Source organism: Saccopteryx leptura, chromosome 7 (genome assembly GCF_036850995.1).
Source record: "Saccopteryx leptura isolate mSacLep1 chromosome 7, mSacLep1_pri_phased_curated, whole genome shotgun sequence".
Lineage (NCBI taxonomy): Eukaryota > Metazoa > Chordata > Mammalia > Chiroptera > Emballonuridae > Saccopteryx > Saccopteryx leptura.
In genome coordinates this window covers 41,181,104-41,204,806 of record NC_089509.1, presented here as the reverse complement: position 1 = coordinate 41,204,806, position 23,703 = coordinate 41,181,104, and positions in this window count along the sequence as shown.

Here is a 23,703-nt window from a genome sequence, read left to right as displayed (position 1 = left end):
ATTAATGTGTGGGTTTGTTTCCGTACTCTCTATTTTGCTCCATCAATCTATATGCCTGTTCGAGTGCCAATACCATGCTGTGACTTGCAGAAACTTTCATAGGCTGCAAGCTCAATAGGGTGAGGCAACCAGGGTTGCAAGGATGTGGCGACTGGTGTTGGAAAATAAGGAGAGTGTGTCCTCTACTTGTGGTTCATACTGTCAAACACTCAATTAAAAAGAAAGTGGCCCCTACTCCAGAGCTCTACCAGTCCATCTTTGCCAGAGTCTCCAATTCTAGCTTCGCCAAGAGGAGTACAGCACAGATTCAGGTTGGATACAACCAACCATTTCCTCTGCAGAAGCAAGTCCAGCAGGGCTGAGCTGCTGGGTATCATGAGGACAGATTAAAAGAGTCTCTCTTTGGGGGGAGGTGGCTGAGCCAACAGGAGGGAGGCAAGTACTTTCAGTCCTAGACAAAAGACAGAACCCTCTGAGAGAGATGTGCTGTGAATGTTCCAACTCTGAATAGCACTCCTTTTCCCCCTTGTAGCTGATCTCAACAAAACAGAGCTACCTGCACTTGGGAAGGCAGATCCAGACAGTCTCCCCTTGTGGGTGGTGCCAGCAAGTCTATAGGAGTGGGGCTGGCACTTCTTCCCTTTCTCCTTCCTGGGTGTAAGCTTCTCAGGCAGACATGCCCCAAAAGTCTCAGCTCTGAACAGATTTCTGATCCCTGGCCCCCTGCCTTTCCCTGAGGTATTAAGCGCAGCAAGGTGGGTCCCTTGGTTGCTCAAAAAATAGGTCAAATTAGATTATTGGGGGAATAACATGTGTTGAGCTCACAGAGGAGATATGGGTAGCACCCCTGTGATATAGCCACACAACCCACCCATCTGATTTCCCCAAAAAAAGCCTCCCCTGGAGATGTGCTATCAACAAGACCACCCTCAGATGCCAATAAGAAAGAGGAAATCGAATATTATGGATACAAAAGAAAGAGAGGTAACACAAATAGATGTGGAAAAATCTATGGAGAAAAGACTTAACATATTGGAAGCCTTGGAGCTAAATGACAGAGAATTTAAAATAGAAATCTTAAAAATACTCAGAGATCAGCGGTAGAGCGTCGGCCTAGCATGCGGAGGACCCGGGTTCGATTCCCGGCCAGGGCACATAGGAGAAGCGCCCATTTGCTTCTCCACCACTCCGCCGCGCTATCCTCTCTGTCTCTCTCTTCCCCTCCCGCAGCCAAGGCTCCATTGGAGCAGAGATGGCCCGGGCGCTGGGGATGGCTCTGTGGCCTCTGCCTCAGGCGCTAGAGTGGCTTTGGTCGCAACAGAGCGACACCCAGGATGGGCAGAGCATCGCCCCCTGGTGGGCAGAGCATCGCCCCTGGTGGGCGTGCCAGGTGGATCCCGGTCGGGCGCATGCGGGAGTCTGTCTGACTGTCTCTCCCTGTTTCCAGCTTCAGAAAAAATGAAAACAAAACAAAAAAAAAAGTAAAAAAAAAAAAATACTCAGAGATATACAAGAAAACACAGAAAGGCAATTTAGGGAGATCAGAAAACAACTCAATGAACACAAAGAAAATATTACCAAGGAAATTGAAACTATAAAAACAAATCAAACAGAAATGAAAAACTCAATTCACGAGCTGAAAAACGAGGTAACAAGCTTAGCTAACAGAACAGCCCAGATAGAAGATAGGATTAGTGAAATAGAAGACAAACAACTTGAGGCACAACAGAGAGAAGAAGAAAGAGACTCAAAAATAATAAAAAACGAGAAAGCCCTACAGGAATTGTCTGACTCCATCAGAAAGAATAACATAAGAATAATAGGTATATCAGAGGGAGAAGAGAAAGAAAATGGAATGGAGAATATACTCAAACAAATAATAGACGAGAACTTCCCAAGCCTGTGGAAAGAACTAAAGCCTCAAATTCAAGAAGCAAACAGAACACCAAGTTTTCTTAACCCCAACAAACCCACTCCAAGGCATATCATAATAAAGATGACACAAACCAATGACAAAGAAAAAATTCTCAAGGCAGCCAGGGAAAAGAAGAGTACAACATATAAAGGAAGGCCTATTAGATTATCATCAGATTTCTCAGCAGAAACTCTACAAGCTAGAAGAGAGTGGACCCCAATATTTAAAGCCCTGAAAGAGAGGAACTTTCAGCCAAGAATACTATACCCATCAAAGCTATCCTTCAAGTATGAAGGAGATATAAAAACATTCACAAATACAGAAAAGATGAGAGAATTTATCATCAGAAAGCCCCCACTCCAGGAAATACTAAAGGGGGTTTTCCAACCAGATTCAAAGAACAAAAGAAAACAACACCACAAGTAACAGCTCCACCAAGAACACAATAAAACCAAACTTAAACTGTGACAACAAAGGAAAAAAAGGGGGGAGAGGATGGAGATTAACAGTAGCAAAGGATGATGAAGTGCAGAAATACTCATAAGATAGGGTACTACAATGAATATGGTAGGTACCCTTTTCATTACTTAATGGTAACCACCCTAGAAAAAACCACCACAAAAACACTTGACTTAAAAAAGGTAGCAACTGAGGAAAGAAGTATGGAACACAAACAAACAAAAACAAATGATAGAAAAACAAAAGAGAAGAATCAAACAAGATACAAAACTAACAGAAAGCAATTTATAAAATGGCAGTAGGGAACTCACAAGTGTCAATAATTACACTAAATGTAAATGGATTAAACTTACCAATAAAAAGACACAGAGTAGCAGAATGGATTAAAAAAGAAAATCCAACTATATGCTGCCTACAAGAAACACATCTAAGCAACAAGGATAAAAACAAATTCAAAGTGAAAGGCTGGAAAACAATACTCCAAGCAAACAACACCCCAAAAAAAGTAGGTGTAGCAATACTCATATCTAATAATGCTGACTACAAGACAGAAAAAGTACTCAGTGACAAAAATGGTCATTTCATAATGATTAAGGGGAAGTTGAATCAAGAAGACATAACAATCCTTAATATATATGCACCAAACCAAGGAGCACCAAAATATATAAGACAGCTACTTATTGACCTTAAAACAAAAACTAACAAAAATACAATCATACTTGGAGACCTCAATACACCGCTGACGGCTCTAGATCGGTCATCCAAACAGAGAATCAATAAAGATATAGTGGCCTTAAACGAAATACTAGAACACCTGGATATGATAGACATCTACAGGACACTTCATCCCAAAGCGACAGAGTATACATTTTTCTCTAGTGTACATGGAACATTCTCAAGAATTGACCATATGTTGGGCCACAAAGACAATATCAGCAAATTTAGAAAAATTGAAATTGTACCAAGCATATTTTCTGATCATAAAGCCTTGAAACTAGAATTCAACTGCAAAAAAGAGGGGGAAAAACCCACAAAAATGTGGAAACTAAACAACATACTTCTAAAAAATGAATGGGTCAAAGAAGAAATAAGCGCAGAGATCAAAAGATATATACAGACAAATGAAAATGAAAATATGACATATCAGAATCTCTGGGATGCAGCAAAAGCAGTAATAAGAGGAAAGTTCATATCACTTCAGGCGTATATGAACAAACAAGAGAGAGCCGAAGTAAACCACTTAACTTCACACCTTAAGGAACTAGAAAAAGAAGAACAAAGACAACCCAAAACCAGCCGAAGAAAGGAGATAATAAAAATCAGAGCAGAAATAAATGAAATAGAGAACAGAAAAACTATAGAAAAAATCAATAAAACAAGGAGCTGGTTCTTTGAAAAGATCAACAAAATTGACAAACCCTTGGCAAGACTCACCAATGAAAAAAGACACAGGACTCAAATAAATAAAATCCAAAATGAAAGAGGAGAGATCACCACAGACATCATAGATATACAAAGAATTATTGTAGAATACTATGAAAAATTATATGCCACCAAATACAACAATCTAGAAGAAATGGATAAATTCCTAGAACAATACAACCTTCCTAGACTGAGTCATGAAGAAGCGGAAAGCCTAAACAGACCAATCAGCAGGGAGGAAATAGAAAAAACTATTAAAAACCTCCCCAAAAATAAAAGTCCAGGCCCAGACGGTTATACTAGTGAATTCTATCAAACATTCAAAGAAGACTTGGTTCCTATTCTACTCAAAGTCTTCCAAAAAATTGAAGAAGAAGCAATACTTCCAAACACATTTTATGAGGCCAACATAACCCTCATACCAAAACCTGGCAAGGATGGCACAAAGAAAGAAAACTACAGACCAATATCTCTAATGAATACAGATGCTAAAATACTAAACAAAATACTGGAAAACCGAATACAACAACATATTAAAAAAATAATACATCATGATCAAGTGGGATTCATCCCAGAATCTCAAGGATGGTTCAACATACGCAAAACGGTTAACGTAATACACCATATCAACAAAACAAAGAACAAAAACCACATGATCTTATCAATAGATGCAGAAAAGGCTTTTGATAAAATACAACACAATTTTATGTTTAAGACTCTCAACAAAATGGGTATAGAAGGAAAATATCTCAACATGATAAAGGCCATATATGATAAACCATCAGCCAACATCATATTAAACGGCATAAAACTGAGGACTTTCTACCTTAAATCAGGAACAAGACAGGGTTGTCCACTCTCTCCACTCTTATTTAACGTGGTGCTAGAAGTTCTGGCCAGAGCAATCAGACAAGACAAAGAAATAAAAGGCATCCATATCGGAAAAGAAGAAGTAAAGGTATCACTTTTTGCTGATGATATGATCCTATACATTGAAAACCCGAAGGACTCCACAAAAAGATTATTAGAAACAATAAACCAATACAGTAAGGTCGCAGGATACAAAATTATGTCCATAGCCTTTCTATATGCCAACAATGAAATATTAGAAAATGAACTCAAAAAAATAATCCCCTTCTCGATTGCAACAAAAAAAATAAAATACCTAGGAATAAACATAAGAAAGAATGTAAAGGACCTATATAACGAAAACTACAAGGCATTATTAAGAGAAATAGAAAAAGACACAATGAGATGGAAAAATATTCCTTGTTCTTGGATAGGAAGAATAAATATAATTAAAATGGCCATATTACCCAAAGCAATATATAAATTTAATGCAATTCCCATCAAAATTCCTATGAGATTTTTTTTTAAATAATTATTTTTTATTTATTCATTTTAGAGGAGAGAGAGAGATAGAGAGAGAAGGAGAGAGAGAGAGAAGGGGGGAGGAGCAGGAAGCTTCAACTCCCATATGTGCCTTGACTGGGCAAGCCCAGGGTTTTGAACTGGCGACCTCAGCATTCCAGGTCAACGCTTTATCCACTGCGCCACGACAGGTCAGGCCTCTATGAGATTTTTTAAAGAAATGGAACAAAAAATCATCAGACCAATGGAACAGAATAGAAAGCCCAGAAATAAAACCACATATATGTGGTCAAATAATCTTTGATAAAGGGGCCAACAACACACAATGGAGAAAAGAAAGCCTCTTCAACAAATGGTGTTGGGAAAACTGGAAAGCCACATGCAAAAGAATGAAACTCGACTACAGCCTGTCCCCGTGTACTAAAATTAATTCAAAATGGAACAAAGACCTAAATATAAGACCTGAAACAATAAAGTACATAGAAGAAGACATAGGTACTAAAATCATGGACCTGGGTTTTAAAGAACATTTTATGAACTTGACTCCAATGGCAAGAGAAGTGAAGGCAAAGATAAATGAATGGGACTACATCAGAATAAAAAGTTTTTGCTCAGCAAGAGAAACTGATATCAAAATAAACAGACAGCCAACTAAATGGGAACTGATACTTTCAAACAACAGCTCAGATAAGGGCCTAATATCCAAAATTTACAAAGAACTCATAGAACTCAACAACAAACAAACAATCCAATAAAAAAATGGGAAGAGGACATGAACAGACACTTCTCCCAGGAAGAAATACAAATGGCCAACAGATATATGAAAAGATGCTCAGCTTCATTAGTTATTAGAGAAATGCAGATCAAAACTACGATGAGATACCACCTCACCCCTGTTAGATTTGCTATTATCAACAAGACAGGTAATAGCAAATGTTGGAGAGGCTGCAGAGAAAAGGGAACTCTCATCCACTGTTGGTGGGACTGTAAAGTAGTACAACCATTATGGAGGAAAGTATGGTGGTTCCTCAAAAAACTGCAAATAGAACTACCTTATGACCCAGCAATTCCTCTACTGGGTATATACCCCAAAACCTCAGAAACATTGATACGTAAAGACACATGTAGCCCCATGTTCATTGCAGCACTGTTCACAGTGGCCAAGACATGGAAACAACCAAAAAGCCCTTCAATAGAAGACTGGATAAAGAAGATGTGGCACATATACACTATGGAATACTACTCAGCCATAAGAAATGATGACATCAGATCATTTACAGCAAAATGGTGGAATCTTGATAACATTATACGGAGTGAAATAAGTAAATCAGAAAAAAACAAGAACTACATGATTCCATACATTGGTGGAACATAAAAATGAGACTAAGAGACATGGACAAGAGTGTGGTGGTTACCAGGGGTGGGGGGAGGGAGGACATGGGGGGAGGGAGGGAGAGAGTTAGGGGGAGGGGGAGGGGCACAGAGAACTAGATAGAGGGAGGCGGAGGATAATCTGACTTTGGGCGAGGGGTATGCAACATAATTTAATGACAAAATAACCTAGACATGTTTTCTTTGAATATATGTACCCTGATTTATTAATGTCATCCCATTATCATTAATTAAAATTTATTTAAAAAGAAAAAAGAAAAGAAAACCTGAGTGAGGAAGTAAAAAAGTTTTGCAAGATAATAATTGTGAATTGCTTGCTGTGAGTGCCAAGTGGACAGAGTGACATGGTGATTACATGGTCTCCTGAATGAGCCTTATGAGACATGCTGGTCTGGTTCCTCTTGAATGGGAGGACATGTGGAGATTTTTAGATACAGGGAACCTGTTGGTGTAAGTTTTAGAAGGACTGAATATGTGTGGTTTAAAAGTAAGCGGGGTTGGAGAACATTCAGGAGGGAACTTCTCTGGCTGAGGGGCAGCGTCTTCCTGCTATCATCCCTACCTATTTGATATTTCCCTTGTGAAGATCTCCTTTGGGTACTGGGGAATAGGAGTGTAGGAGCATTTGATTGTAGGTAATCCTAGAGATTTCTCTCATTCGAGCCTGTAGGAACTTGATAAAGAAGGGGGCAAGTATTTGGAGATCAGGAATGCAGAGATAAGGAGGGTTGTAGAGTGGGGGTGAAAGTTCTTCCATGGTAAAGTTAGAGATATTCTTTCCTGGCAGCACTGAATATAGCAGTTAGCTTGAGCTAAAAGAAATGTTTCATGTCCATTTGTAGGCTCTTCTTCAGCCAAGAAGACCCAGCAATCTTGTCTCCTTATTATGTAAAGGGTAAAAAGACTGAAAAGTGTTAAAAGGTGATTGCTATTCATTCTCCTAGTTCTTCAGGGATACAGGAGAGCTTTAGGGTTAGGAAACCTGTAGGGGTTGAAAGATAGGATTTAGGAGGTTTACTGATATAGGGTTTCAGATTTTTCTGTTTTGCGAGGGCAGGTTTCAGAGTTGGTGTGTAGGGTTAGGTAGATTTTTCCAGTTTTTTGATTGGAAAAAATCTGCATGTGGTTCTGTAAGAAATTAGTGAACAAACTTAAAAGGCAGGGTCCAAAGTTAGAAAAATAAATGAGAGTGAGTGGACCAATGAAAGGCAATAGTCAAGACACCCAGTTTGTGTGAGTTCACTGATTCCATGACTCAGTTTGTTTTTTACAAATTCTCTGGGCTTCAGAGATAGAGAGAGTAGGAATAAGATAGGAGAGTGGCCAGTCCCCCTGCCCTTAGACCTATTTTAATAGAAAATTTTAAAGCAACAAGAAGAAAAATTACCTGTATAGCTCGTTTAGTCTTTAGATTGATGGGTAGTGTACTAGGAATTAAAAGAGGTTCATGGGGTGGGATTAGGTTGATACTTGGAGTGAGATAGATTAGGGTACAGGTTTCTGTCCACTTAGTAGAGAGACACATATGGGTGTTGGTCCCATATGAGTAGAAAGCCCCTGATGGGGTGAGGCAGGCTGAGAGCTGAATAGAGAATAGAAAGACAAGGAGTCAGTTTGTTTCTCTGTTTCTGAGCTCTAGATGGTCAGGGTGGAGGAAAGAGTCATCCCAATAAGTGGGGAGAGTAAAGCATTGTTAGTTAGGGTGACTGTTTAAACATTCTTTGAAAACCAGTTTTCTGACTGTTCAAATTCCTTTTTCTCGGTACAAACCTATCCAGAAATAACTGGCCATAACAACTTGCTTTTCAAAACCATACAATTCTTTTCTAGTCAGAACTCTTGATTTAAAAATCTTTATAACTTTTAGTGACAGTTAAGTTGACTTTCTTTTTACCCCAGTTTCCCTTTGCCCAAAGTCTGATAAAAGAGTCCTTAGTTTTTCATATATTCACCACATGTAGACCAACCAGCTTCAGGTTTGTGGTTGGAGTAAAGCATGTTGTTTTTCTACTTTAGCAGCAGTGGGAGTTGTCAGGATCATGGTGTGTGGATCTGTCCACGTGAAAGTCAGTCCTTGAGTGATGTAATGCTGGAAGTGCCTCTTGGACAGTCTTTGAACAGTTTGCTGAGTAACCTGTAAATCCTGCAAGTACTTAGGGAAAGAGTGGTTACATTGCTACATTTTGCAGTTAGAGTTTAAGTCCTAGTGACCACTGCTTCTAGCTGGAATTAGCAGCAGTTCCCAGCCTACAATAGGCATGGGGCATTGAGATAAAAGGAATAAAGGAGATACTATACATTAAATAAAGTAACAAAATCAGACTGTCAATGCCCACAGTAGAGATCTTCGAGGGATAAATAAAACTCAAATATTCAGGCAAGGAATAGTAGATGGCCCTTGTGTTTACAAGAAATGAGATTAGCTTATCTGTTACTTGAAAGAAATACCTTAGGCTCATGAACAATGTTTTTGGGCCTTCAGTGGCAATTCCCAGCATGCTGGGCAAGGTCAGGTCTCAGGTAGCTGGAGCAGGGCTAGAAGAGACTGAACCCTCCCTCCATGGAGCAAGAGGGCAGCTTACCTTCTTGTGTCCCTCTTTCCACAGCAATGATATGTCCCTTGATGGGGCCAGGAAGCCTGGCAGGCTTCAGTTTAATGACCTTTCTTTCCACTCTGGAGCAGGGCCCTGATGGAATACTATGAAGCCCTTTAGGGTGCTGGAGTCTTTAAGAGCATATGCCAAAAGCTGGTATTTCCTGACTTCTTTTGGGCCTTATTTGCCTTTTCTGTTACTTTGTTGGCCATTATGGACCTTAAAAGCCATGCTCAGAAGATCTCACTGAGGGGCTTGACTAAGAGAGCAAAATTGGGAATCCAGTGTATAAAGAAGCCTATTAGACTGAAGAAAGAAAGAATTTGATTTGTGGTGGTAGGTGATTGTAGACTGTGGAGGGTCTGAGTTTGAATTAGAGTGAGACCTCAGGTGGTGGGGGTTAAGGTGATGCCCAGATAAGCTACCGACTAAGAATGAAGTTGAGCCTTAGTAGAGAAGACATGATATCCCTTCATAGCGAGGAATTTAAGAAAGGTGGAGGTGTGTCTTCGTGAGGCAGGCAGGGAGGGGCTGCAGAGGAGTAGGTTATCTACATATTGTAAGAGAGTACTAGTTTTGAGATTGCATGCTGCTAAATCCTGAGCTAGTGCCTTCCCAAACAGGTTTGGGCTGTTTTTGATCCCCTGGGGTAAGACAGTCCATGTAAGTTGCTGGGCTGCATTAGTGTCCAGGATCAGTCCAGGTGAACGCAAACAGAAAGTAAGAGTCAAGGTGTAGAGGAATGGTAAAGAAGGCATTCTTGAGGTCTAGGACTGTGAAGTGAGTGGTGTTTGAGGGAATGTGTGACAGTAACTTGTAGAGACCAGGGACTACTGGATGGAAGGGAAATATTGCCTCATTGATTAGATGTAAGGCTTGTACGAGGCTATAAGTCCCTGAAGGCTTTTGATCAGGAAGGATGGGGGTATTGTAGGGAGAGTCTGTGGGGATGAGTAGGCCTTGATTTAAGAGGCAGGTAATTATTGGTTTAAGGCCTTAGAAACAGACATAGTTACACATTAAACAAAGACTTTTACATATAAATTATGAATTAAGGAATTTAAATGAGCATACTTTACTTGTTTCAATTCAAATTATACTAGAGGTGTTTTCTGACAAAGAGACAAAACAGATTATTCACTCACACAGCTCAATAGACAACTCTGCCTTTTTAAGCTTTTCAAGATGGCAGGGAGTTGTCAGCATAGAGGGGAGGAAGAGAGAAAGCAGATGGATGGACAGTGTGAGCAGCTGGATGGAAAAGAAGGAGGATTAGAATCTGCAGGAGGAGGTGGTGGCACCATGTGGTCAGAGGAGTCAAAAGTTTTAGAGCTCTGAGGAAAGGGGAGAGGACGAGGGGTAGTGAAAGGCACAGTCAGTCTCTGAGGAGGGGGAAGAATGGGTCAAAGAAGAAAAAGAGACAGAGCTGCCAGTCTGTAAGAAGGGAGGAGGGGTTTAAGAGCACAGTGGAGAAGGGAGGGGCCCCTGGCCAGCAGGGGAGGAGAGAGACTGGTATTTGCATGTGAATGAGAAAGAGGATTCAGCAAAGAGAGGGGGCTTTCTGGAGGGGAGAGACTCGAGTGGAAAAGATTTGCAGAGGGACCAGAGAGGGGTCTTGAGAGAAGGTTGCCCAGGGGTCAGGCAGGAGCAAGAGAGAGAGTTGGGAGTCTGCAGAGAAAGAGAGATTAGGAGTGGAGGTTTTAGGTGAGGTTTCTTTGGCCAAAACAGCCTGCATGTAGAACAAGCGGCACAGAAATTAAGGACAGGAGGGAAGGGAGAAGAAAAGCCTGCACATAAGGAATTTCTGATGCCCTCCCTATCCAGTGGCAAAAGTTGTCAAGATCTCTTAGGATATTTTAATGGTAGTAGTAGAAAGCTCCCAAACTGTGAACCTCAGAGAGTAGAGTGAGTCCCGAAGGAGTAGTCCTAAAGGAGTAGTATCTAAGGCCTGAGATTGGGAGGAGCCCATGTTCCGAGGGGAGTCTGTCTGGATGGTTTGGACTGGGAGGAACCCACAGTAGAGGAGAATGGTGAGAGAAGGGAGCATCCCTGCCTTCAGTCACAGTTCCGAGAGGAGAAAATCTCTGTAGAAAGAGAGTCTCAGACAAGAGGTTGTCACCCCAAGGCCAAGATCCTGATACATAAAAGAGGGGCCTGGCTAGGCGCGCCTAGACTTTTATAGAAGTCCATAAAAGAGTAGAGGCAGACCACTCATAGATATGGGGTCCGAAGTCAAAACCATCCAACCAGAAAGGGATGTTATTAGAGAGAAATTTGGAGGCCAACTGGGGAAGGGGGAGGGAGAAACTCCTTACCTTTCTGGTCCAGCAGGGGTTCAGGACAGGGTTAGACTTCCAGCCAATCAATCTACAATTACAAGTCCAAACGGAATCAGGGAGTAAGCCTGCTGCTGCTGCCCGTTGCTTCCCTGATGTTAAGTTTGAAAGGCAAAGAGGGATCATCCAAGCAATTAGCACCCTGTCCTGGGTTTCGGCACCAAATGTTGGAATCCAAGGGAGTCCGAAAGACCAGAGTAACAGGCTTTATTGAAAGGAAGAAAGGAAGCCTGCCGGGCACTTCTCTGGTGGAGAAGAGTACCCATTACAGATTAGGGGGACGAATTTATAGGGCAAAAGGAGAGTCTCGAGCAAGTGGGTGTTGAATCAAAAGTCCTTGTATGTCCGAAATGGTCCTCCTTGGGGTGGCTTGCCAGCTTCTTGGAATTTCTCTGTCTCAGGGGCAATAGTCCAGTAAGGGTGAGGTCTGACAGATAAGCGGACATCAAGAGGGCAGTTTGGAATTCACGTATCTATCAATTGCAACCCCATGCTCCTGAGGGGAGGGAGTTTTGAAGTTTAGCTTCCAACTTTTCAGCTGCAGCATACGAGTGTGGGGCCAGCCCTTGCCATGTCTTCACCCTTCTTACCAGTTTCTATGTGGCTTTTTCTGTAAATTTTTAGTTATAATATTTCTGTTCAGCAAGCCTTCAGTTGGTGATTCAGTTGATTGCTTATAATTTAGCTGTAAATCTGGTTTGGCACTGGGGAGGAGGTGAGTGTAGTTTCTGTATACTTGGCAGCCATCTTGCAATCCAGCATCACTACTCTTACGAGAAGAGATGGAAGAGAGCTTGCTCTCTCCTTCTCTCTCCCTTTTTTTCTGTCATGTAAGGACATTATGTGGTCATCTACAAGCCAGTAAAAGAGTTGTCAACAGAAAACAAAAAGACCAGAACCTTGCTCTTGGACTTTTAGCCTCTAGAACTGTGAGAAAATAAATTTTTGTTGTTTAAGCTATGCTGACTGTGGTATTTTGTTGTGGCAGCCCAAGGAGACTAAAACATTATCATATAAGATACAGAAACTTGGGCAGTGAGTGAATTGTATAAACAGATAAGAAACCATATATAATAAATTACAAAATATTCACTTTCTTGGGTATTTTGCCTCCTCTTCATACAGAATCAGCTTGTTGATATCCACAAAATAACTTGTTAAGATATTATTGGGATTGCATTAAATCTACAGATCAAGTTGAGAACAATTTATACCTTGATAATATTGTCTATATATATACATGAACATAAACATTCTTTCCATTTATTTAGTTATTTTTATGTCTTTTATCTGAGTTTTGTGGTTTTTCTCATATAGGTCTTGTACTTATTTCATTAGATTTATACCTAAGCATTTTATTTTTGGAAGTGCTAATATAAATATATAGTGTTTTTAATTTCAAAGTTGTTGGTGGTATAAAAGTAAGCAATTGACTTTTGTGAATTAACCTTGCATTCTACAGACTTGCTATAATCACTTATGAGTTCTAGAAATATTTTTTGTCAGTTCTTTTGGATTTTCGACATGGGAGATCATGTCATCTGTGACCTAAGATAATTTTATTCTTTTCTTTCCAATCTCTACATGTTTTCTTTTCTTTTCTTTTCTTTTCTTTTCTTTTCTTTTCTTTTCTGTCTTGTCTTACTACATTAGCTAGAACTTCCACTATGATGCTGAAATTGAGTATGCTTTGAGTTTCTCATAATTAAGTGTTATGTTAACTGCAGGTTTTTCATAGAAAAGTGAGGTACTGTTCTATAGTGTGCTAGTAGATCTCAGTCTTGTAGTGAGCCTGTGCTCCTGGACTGTGAACTTCATATGTGTTTTTCAGTTTTTATCCCTCTTTCATCAGGGCAGAAAGCAACGTGGGCTGTAGTTGGATATGATTTTTTTGTCCCAAGTCAGTTAGGTTCTGGTTAGCTAGTTTCCCAAGACAACAAGCCTTGTTAAGGACAATGTTCTGGTGTAATATAAAATGATTCCTTTCCACTGATAGGTGAATAAAATAGCAACAAAACAAATAAAACAACTTATTTTTTTCTCTCCTTGCTGGAAGGAAAAGAGAATTTTTCTGTGATATGTACTGTGGAAACCTGGTCAAGATTTTTTCTGGAGGTGAATATCACAATACTATGAGGGTCCCTGTATGATTGGATTTCCCATGAGTTTTTAACTCTCTGACTTGTCCACAGTAAGCCTCCAGCAATTCAGCAATTACTGTTCAGGTTTTCCTGTCCCCTCCATAGTTAGTAGAGACTCTCTGTCTTCTTTCTGATCTTGAAGACAGTGGTTTGCCCTGTGTTCCCACTTACAGATCCAAAAAGAGCTGTTAATTTTTCAGTCTGTCCAGCTTTGTACATGTTGTTAGGATGGAGTGGAGAATTCCAAGTTTCTGAGATGCAGAACAGAAACAGATCTTCCTTGGCTGTTTTGTAAATATTTTTGTTTTTCATTTAAAACATTTATTGGTCTGAACTACACACACAAAAAAGTGTAAATAATTCCCACCCAATGTCTTTTGAAGATCACATTTTCAGAGTAGACATTTGTGTTCAGTCTGCCACCAATATTTTATTTAATATTGAATAATGAATGCTATCAATACCTATTGAGCATAATAATTAAAAAATGCTAGATTCAAAACATTGTTTATTTCACCATATTTGGTAGTCCTTTTGGTCTTAAACTTGTCCTTCAAGAAATATGTAAAAGATACTTCCGTAGGGAGTGTAGTACAAGAATGTTCCTCTTTTGACTTGGGACATCATATTGATTTCTTAATTTTCTTCACTGTTGGGCCTGTGCTTGCCAATATAGTCTCCCGTAGAGAAATGTTTTAAAATTCCCAAATGTTTTGAAGAATGCTTTCAAACGTAAGTTCTGCCAGAATCTAATTAGACAGAAAACCTGGATTTGGGGAGACATTCTTTATAGCTGGCTTATTTTTCTTTATCCCTATTCTCAAAAAGAATCATAAAAATACTGTCTTCATAATTATTCCTTCTTATTTTTGGCCTTTTCCATAATGGCTTAAAAATTCTTCTAAACAATAAGAACAAATGTTATAAACAAACTCTTTCACAGGCTTTTTCTTCCTCACATCCTCCTTCTCTTCCTACACTCTGAATAAAAGACAAAGACAAAACCTCACGAAGCAGATTTTTATGAAGCAAATGCAGAAATTATAAATCTAGGAGAAATAAGACCTGGGCCAACTTTTCACAATTTATCAATACATTTTGTTTTTCCAAGTGACTTTTCTATCTTATCTAAGAAAGTGAATCCCATTAACAGCTAGCCTGTTGGTGTAAAGGCTGCTGACTATTTTGGCATTGATTCTGCCCACAAAAATATGCAGCATGTTACAAGTGGAATTTACCCTTTGGCCTTTAGCTCCCCCTCTTCTAAACCAAGAAGTATTGTATGCACTGTGAGACCAGTTTTCCACCCGCTAAAAGTGTTTGTAGCTTATTACTAAAGGGTCCTAAATCAGTTCCAGAAAACATGGCATTTCTTTTTTCATGAGCACAGAATAAAACAGAGCCTAAAGTTACCAGTTTTCAAATAAAATAAAATTACTAATATTCTTCTAACTTGTTAAAAATTCTTGACATTTTGTTTGATTTCAAAGTATATCATGATTTATGATTGGAATTTTATGCATCTGAGAAAATACAGTGATTCCCAATATTTGGATTTCAATTTATTCATCACCTTAAGTTCCCTTATTTTTACTTTTAAAGAAATGAATGAAAATAGTTTGGAGATACTTGTAGACTTTTCAAAAACAAGGCTGGTATGCACAAACAAAAGACATCCAGCAATCAGAAGAAAGAGCTTTCTTTTCTTCTAAAGAACAAAGAACATAGATTGGTCCACCTCAAAGTAAGATATGCCTAAAAAAATAAAGAAACTTCAGAACATTGGTAAAAACAATGTCTGGATAATTTTATACATACAAATGTAGAGAATATTGTTGGAAATCTGTTCAAAAGATCTGTCCTTATCATGTGAATAGTGGTTGTTATAGTTATTTTTAACCTTTTCTATTCAAGAAAACTAAAGAATAAAGTAGAGAATTATTCAAGTTAGTGCTTGAGGTTAGAAGAGAATCAAAATATACTTTTTTTTGTCTCTCAAACCTTTCTGTTGCTGCTGACCATTTAGCTTTCCATGGTAATAATAATAATAATAATAATAATAATAAACACATGGAAACAAAACTTCATGAAAATTGGCTATAATATACAATGGAAATGGAAAAAGAAGTGTTAAATACCAAATGTGATTTTTCTTGGTTTAATCATCTCAAATTTCAGATTAAGAACTGAGATTCATTTAACTCTCTTTTGTTGAAGCATAAGGATAGAGTTCTTGTCAGAAAATTGTTCATTTTCTTGGCTGTAGTAACATAAATGCAGTGCAAATAATGTTTTTTCTTCCTAGTCTGCCAAAAAAGTGGCAATAAAGAGTTAACTAAATATATCCCCATCTCAAAAGCGTTATAATTTGAATTTTAGAAAAAGATTGTAGTTAATTCACTTTTAAATGCTACAAACTTTCTTAATTGTAAGAAGTAAAAATGGAATTTATATATTAAAAACCTTATGGTTTGCTATATTGGAGAGACAGAGAAAGACAAAGCAGCACAGATTCAAAAATGACTGGTAATCTCTTTCAAATCTATCCAGAGATTGAGTGTCATGTCCAGGATGAGGACTGTTGATAGTAAAATTATTTATGCACTCTAGATCATATAGTCACAGGGACACAGGAGAAAAGAGACTATTCATACATTATTCTCTCTTATTCAATTCTTTAATCAGAATTCAGTAACATCTTATTTATTGCAATAAGAAACAAAATACCTCTTGCAATGTCAGTGCTTTAATCCCAAGGAAATGTAATTTCTGGAACAGGTATTATTTTTCAGAGAGTTAGAATTATTAAAAAAAAAAAGAAAAATTTTCCAAAGTATTTCCATTCTCCAAAATGGTCAGTTTTAAAGGATCACAGATTAGTTATTCTTTTTCTTGATTGGGCATGATAAAGATAGGTAGAAGGAGTATATAAACAAGTAAAATATAGATTAAAAATACATGTTTTATTAAGATATAATTTACATAAAATAATATTTACAAAATTTAATTATATGTTAATAAGTTTTAGAAATGTATATCTTTGGATAATACACTAGATCAGTGGTGGGATTCAAATATAGTAATTTAATAACCAGTTCTCTGCCCTAATGACCATTTTAAGTACAAAAAAATGATATACTGAAAGGTAGTTTATTTTTTATGCATTTAATACTTAAATAAGAACAATAAAACAGGCACACAAAACTAGATCGAAAAAAGAGTTTTAAAATATTAAATAATACCTGACCAAAAACAATAAAACTGTTATTTAAGATATTTCCATATTGCTTCTTGATTGGCATCATCACTTCCTACTGAAGTAACAAATGCAAGGGAATTAAAATGTAGTATTTCATCAAAGGTATAATGAGTTTTATGAAATAAAAAAATAAATATTGCAAGCATAGTTTCGTCAAATTTTTTTCACCTATGGAGGGAATGAACATGACTACGGGTGCTTAGAATACGCTGTTGTGCAGATGAACGTTAAAAAAGAGTAAGGAATGTAAATTTGTGATTTCCACATTGGGCGGCTGCCCAGGTGCCCGCCTTAGGGAGACTGCTGATTACATGTGCCATTTTAACAACTGGTTTGCTGAACTCAACAAAAAATTAAGTATTGGTTCTGATGAACTGGAGTGAATCTGCTGAATCCCACCACTGCACGAGGCCATTTATATTAACCAATACATTTCCTTGTCCTTCGTTGTTGCCAACTCACCACCAATCTCTGGCAACAACTGATCTATTTTCTATCTTTGCTTTTTTTTTTTCAGAATTTCTCATGAATTGAATTATAAAGTATTTAGTCTTTTTATTCTGATCTTCTTTTTTACAATGTAGTAGTTTGAAATTCTTCTCTGTTGTTATGTGTATCAGTAGTGGGGTTTTTTTCATTGTTGAGTGGTATTCCATTATATGAGTATTTGACATATAATTTATTCAAAAATTATAAAGCACTTGAGTTTTTGTCTATTATTAATAATGCTTATTTGAATATTTGAGTTCATGCGTTTGTAAGAACCTATGTTTTCATTTCTCTTGAGCAAATATCTAGGGGTGGGCTTGCTGGATTACATAATAAATGTATATTTAACTTCATAAATAATTGTCAAACTGTTCCCTAAAATGACTGTTATTATTTGGCATTTCCACAAACAGTGTATTAGAGTTCCATTTGCTTCATATTCCCAACCAGTGCTGTGCATAATTGGTGTTTTTAATTTTAGTCATTCAAATGGGTATATAGAAGTATCTTACTATGATTTTAATTTACATTTTTCTTGAATAAGTAATGGTGTTTATTTGAAAATCATTGGAAGACTATCCAAACTTTTCACTCATTTTTAAAATTTGTTCTTTTTTCAAGAGAATAATTTTTAAAAAATTTTTGCGTTAAGTCTAATGTATCAATATTATTTTCCTTATGGATCCAGAATTTAACTGCAAGTCCATTCTCAAACAACTGTGATCAAGGAGACCACATTCACCTCGACTGGCTCTCACTAATTAGGACTCATCTACGTCTGGTGAAATGCTCAGTCTCCTCTGAAGCATGTAACTTCCCTGTCCCCAAATAAAATCAGATTATCTTCACAGGGAAAAATGAGAGAGAATGGCTAATAGGTAATAAAAAAAAAAAGTTTTTCAGGTCCTTGATAATTTTAAGGGTCATTTTATGTTTTTAATTACTTGACCACTAAAATGATAAAAATAAATAATATGATCTTGATTTACATACATCAATTTTATAAGACAGGGACGTAGGATATTTTCCACATTCTTCCCATAATTGGTCTAAGTCAAATCTTAATAGGTTAATGAAACAGTAAGTCAACCTTAGGACTAGAGTAATTATACACAAGTTTTACTCCTTTTTAATAAGTAATTCTATTTAAAGTTTATCACAGTTATAAACTTAAGGTTAATCTTATTTTAGTGAAACAATGACAAGGGAAAATTCCTTATTCATGTTATTTTTGGGTGTTATAAATAATGGCAAAAATGACTAAGAGTATATCTGTAATCTTAAAAAAAGAAAGATATTAAAGTAACTAAAAAGAAACTGGCCAAATAACACACATGAAAAAAATGTAAAATAACAAAGCATAATGTTGGAAAATTGTTCATTGATCTCTTAAAATAGATATTCATCTGTGAAAATGCTTGAAACTCCAAAAGGGCATACTTAATTAAATATAAATTCAAAATACGCACTGGGGTGAAAGTTTAAACAGCTCTTTCACTTATTTTCTTACTAAAAAAACCACAGTATTTTTGGAATATATGATCCTATTCACTGAACCCTGTCTCTCCTAAAAATACCTTGTGTTCAAAAACCTTTACTAAATCACTTGAGATTTAAAGGTTAAAACTTTAAATTTGAAAGTGAAGAGTACAATAGCATTATTAACAAATCAGACTATTTTGTGTTCAACTGGTTAAATCCTTCTATTTTGGTATGATACTAACTTTACAAAATTATATTTTCTGATATTATATAATATACTTTAAATACATGTAATATGTCTATCTATCTATCTATATATATATATAGTGTGTGTGTGTGTGTGCGTGTGTGTGTGTGTGTGTGTATATATGATCCTAATAAGCACTATGCAGGCTATGAACTCTGGAATCAAGAAAAACCAGAATGTTAAAATACTTTGGATTCTTAGAACTTGGGAAGTTCATAGAGACCTTGGGAATATTCAGCTCCAAGTAGTAGCTGGGGCAAAGCAATGGATGACTGTTTCATCAGCTTGGCCCAGTATCTGCCAAAGACTGAGAGTAGGTGAGCATGGGGATGTGAGTACATTGGAATGTTGTATACTGGCAGATTCCTGAACCACCATAGTCATTTAACCCAGTAAATACCACATATATATATCCTAGGATGAAAAAGAGGGGTGGAAGGGACCAAGGTCTCTGAGTCCAAATGGCCTACCAGTGTCTCCAAGGTCCTGAAATGGGCCTTTAGAACTGGGAGCAACTGTAGGAATCAGAGACTCTATTCCAAAAATAGAAGGCGGGAGTTGAACATACATTAACTAAAGCATGAATGGTTAGTGACTTTCTAATCTTATCTTGGATTTCCAGCCATATACAGTTATTCAATTTTCAGAATATCCACAATTAGATAAAAATTTAAAGGGTGAAATTCTCCTTCTAAGAATAGCTTGTGCATTATTACCTTCAAAGTAGAGAGTTTGGGAGGTTGAGCGTCCAATCAGTATGGGATGCTGTGGAAGATGCCAGAGACACAATGATGGCGAGACAGACTTTATTCTTTTCCTTCTCCTCACCTCCACACTAACTCCTTTCCCGAAGCTTGTAAATTGACACAATTATCTCTCCTACTTAACGTTAAACAAAACTATGGAAAACAATACAAATGAAACTAGACTGACCAAGCCACCCATTTGGACAGCTAAACTCTGTTCTAGCTAAGTTTATAAAAATGTCTTCTACTGAATTCTCAATTATTTAATCTTTCCACAAATTGTTCTGACAAAAAAGTAGAATGATTTTAAAATCCAATCTTCTCCTTTCAGTTTTTCTTTAATTTGCTTCTCTGAAGTGATAGACATTTTTGTCTACTCTTCTTTTTGGAATTTGTGGCCCTTTGTGGTATACATCTGTTAAAGACAGGACTCACCCAAAACTGAATGTGGCAATCAACTTTAACTTCTACCTCACCACATTTATTTATTCACTTAATTACCAAATTTAACAGAAGCAGCCTTTTAGTATAATGGTTCTGATATAAGTGTTGGACACAGATGTCTTCTGTTGAAATCCTGGCCCCTTTCATTTGACATGTCTGTAACTTTTGGAAGTTACCTAACTTCTCTGTGCTGGTCTGACCATCTCTAATATGGAAAAACTGATGTAAAGACAGACAGCAATAGGCCCTGTCTTGTTGGCTGAGTAATAGATCATCAGCTGAACATGTGGATGTCCCAGGTTCAATTCCTAGTCAGGTCACACAGGAGAAGCACCCATCTGCTTTCCACCCCTCCCTCTGTTGCTCCTTTCTCTCTCTTCCCCTTCTGCAGCTGTCGCTTGATTGGAGCAAGTTGGCCTTGGGAGCTGAGCATGGCTCCATGGCCTCCACCTCAGGTGCTAAGTAGAGCTCTGTTGCTGAGCAACAGAGCAATGCTCCAGATGGGCAGAGTATCACCCCTAGTGGGATTTTTGGGTGGATGCCAGTTGGGGTGCATGTGGCAGTCTGTCTCTGCCACCCTCCTCTCACTGAATAAAAAAAACAACAGATACCAGCATGACAATATAAATTAGCTTAAAGTTAATAATTCTTTCCATCATACCTCTATTTTAGGAGGGTAATGGAGAAGATTATTAACTTTTTTTTAATATATGTTTTTTCAGTATTTGAAAGCATCATATTATTTTGTAGATTAAACTATGAAGAAAAACTTAAAACAAAATTATTTAACTAAAAGGTCCAAATCCAATAATCATTTTTCAAGTCCCCAAAACAATTATTTTGAGTGGCTCCCCTAATTTTCCAAAAACTGAGAGCCATTACCAGTAGTAAGTGCTTCCTAAATCTCTCATTGATACATATTGTTCGATATCCTTTATCTTATTTTTCCTACTGTCAGAAAAAGCTTAACAGTGTTAAAGACTATCTGAGGACAACCTGAGACATACTATTTGCCAAATATAACGAGAATTAAAATGTCTACTAATTTCGGTTTCAGAGAATTCTCTGAAATACCATGATTTGCAGAAATTCTTAAACAAGAAGAGGTATTTCTTAAAATTTGTCAGAGAAAGACAAATACCATATGATCCCACTTACATGTGGAATCTAATGAACAAAATAAACTGATGAACAAAATAAAAACAGAGGAATGGATACATAGAACAAACTGACAGCTGTCAGAGGAGAGGTGCATTGGAGGACTGGGTGAAAAAAGGTAAAGGGATTAAACAAAAAACATATACATAATACATAGACACATGACAGTGTGGTGTTAGCCAGAGAGAAAGGGGGTGAGGGGTAGGTGGAGGCTGACAAAAAGGGGCAAAATGGGGATGGAAAGAGACTGCTTGGGAGAATAAGCACAGGATGCAGTGTACAGATGATGTTTTTTGGAGCTGTACACTTGAAACCTGTATGGTTTTATGAATCAGTCTCCCCAGTAAAGTCAATGAAAAAAAAAGAAAAGTTTTTAATCATTTTTGATTGCCTTTAAACATATGCATTCTTTAATTTGCATAGCAAATATACTATCATTTTGAATACTATCAAATGAGAAGATAGGAACACATAAGGAAAGAGAAGTAGAGATATTAATGACAACTATAACAGCTCCAGTGAATAAATTAAATAACTCGATACGCCACAATGAATTTTTCTCTGCCAGTAATATAAATCATATTAAAATGAAACTTTCTTTCGCTTTGACCTGTCTTATAACTTTATTGTAGAAAGCGTTAGCCTATATTAACCACTTATTAGATAAATATAGGAAAACTGCCTGTCACTTATCAGTTTATACATTGTCATCGCAAATAAGGCAGAGTAGTCTGATTTCAAAGTGACAGCTGGTGGCGTCTCTTCCTGATACATGCTAATCCAGTTTTTATTATGGAAAAACTGCCTGTGCTTTCAGACAGCGAAAGGGAGTTACTAAATGTAATCACTAAGGAGGAACCTTGGGATCACAAACATAAAAGACTAAAATGAACAGTTTTCTCATTACAGAATGGTTTCCTGATTAAATACAGATTAAGGGCAGGGAGAAATCATTTAAAGACCTAAATATCATTCTCCATTGTGTATATACACACAGAATCACAGATACACACATCTTAAATGGATGTGGGTATCAAATTATATGCTCATAGATGGAGATACAACTTTGGTATATAGCATAGTATATGATACTACTTACAATCATAGCATTTACTCTCTCTTAACATACTCGTAAAACAGTTTAAGAGGATGTGAATCAATTCTCACTTTCAGGCTTATTTTTGAGGGAGGAAATAAAAAAGTAGTCATTTAAACAAAGTGTCACTTTTAGATAGATCACTGCTAGTCTCTGAGAAATGAAGAGCTGCTCACTATTCTTCCCCCATGGGAAATGGAAAGCTAAGAGAAAGCTATCAGAAAGGACTTGGTAGCCAGTGCATCATACCTGCATGATAGAGTCACTAGAAATGAGAGTATCTCATGTTTATAGAGGCATACCTTCCTAATACTCTACTTTGAGATCTTGATGCCATTTGCACTATATAATAAACAGCTCTCTCAAATTTTAACTCCTACCTGTCAGTTGAAAAGGCCACCTAACTATTTCATTATGCCCTAATTAATAATACACTTCAATAAAAATAATTTCTTTACTCCATAATTTATTAGCATGTAGAATATCTTGCCTAATACTTATTGCTGGAATAAAATAAGCATCTAATTTGTGAGAAAATAAGGAGGCTGTTGAATTGACAGAAAGAGTTAAAGAATCAAATAAAAAAATAATGACCCCTTTTCTTCAATATCTATAGTTGTTGCCATGATTATTTTGGACCTCGAATCACAAATTCAAATAACTGTGCTGGAGTTAGGTAGTTATGCCAGCAGACGACCAGTTGCCAGCACAATAAGCCATCTGACCTCATTTTGACAGTATAAGTGCTCACAGTTTCTATGTTCTTGGTATAATTTGTGACCACTTACAATTCTGAGTTCAGAACTTGGCCCATATAACAGTAGTCAACCCTCTAGTGGAAACCTCTTTCAAAATCTAGCTGTCAGTGTCAACAAACTCTTCTGTAACCAGTCTGTGAATTCAGAAATCATAAAATATCATGCCCACAGAAACAAAAATTAATTTAGGGAGCCTAAACAAATGCTATTCTTGACTTGAATGGAGTATCTCAGTCCATTCAGGGCCCTATAACAAAATACCAGAAACTGAGTAACTTGTAACATTAGAAATTTATTGCTCACAGTTCTGAAGGCTGTCAAGTCTAAGATCAAGGCACCAGAGGTTCTGTGTCTAGTGAAGGTCTACCTTCTGGTTCATAGATGTCCTGACATG